Raw genomic sequence first — 515 nt, 5'->3', positions numbered from 1 at the left:
AAAAAAAGCTGAAATTAGAAGAAAAATGGCTGAAAAGTAGCTGAAAAGCAGAAAGAAGCTTAAACTACCAGAAGGATACGGAAAGAGCTGAAATGAGCTAAAAAAAATGTGGAATTGGCTGAAAAAGCTAAAATTTGCATAAAACTGCTAAATAGTAGCTGAAGTAGCTGAAACTACCAGCAGCTTTAGGCTGAAATGAGCATAATAAGCTGAAATTAGCCGAAAGAGTTAATTAGGCTGAAAGTAGCAGAAATGACCATGAAAACTTTGATTTATCTGAAAAGAGCTTAAAAAATGCAAAAAAAAAAAAAAAAAAGCTGAGAAAGTAGAATGTATGCATTCATCTAAAGTACTTTAGGAAAAGCACTTTACTTTCATCAGAAAAGAGGAAAGAGGAACCCGACAGTTGTAGTCCATCTCCTGGATGAGTCTGAATGTGGTGGTTGTTGAAGCTGTGACTCCGCCTCGTTCCACTCTTTCTGGATCTCTGACAGATTCTGGATCTTCTCTGTTTG

At 36.3% G+C, this 515-nt stretch overlaps 1 protein-coding gene across 1 annotated transcript in view; it reads left to right on the top strand.

Moving 5' to 3' along the window:
- The window catches only part of LOC119417354 (serine/threonine-protein kinase 38), a 140538-nt gene that overhangs the window by 3409 nt on the left and 136614 nt on the right, over positions 1-515 (top strand). The window lies entirely within an intron of this gene.

This window comes from Nematolebias whitei, chromosome 11 (assembly GCF_014905685.2).
Source record: "Nematolebias whitei isolate Nwh7 chromosome 11, NemWhi1, whole genome shotgun sequence".
NCBI classification, from domain to species: domain Eukaryota; kingdom Metazoa; phylum Chordata; class Actinopteri; order Cyprinodontiformes; family Rivulidae; genus Nematolebias; species Nematolebias whitei.
This window is presented reverse-complemented; position numbering and strand designations above follow the sequence as displayed.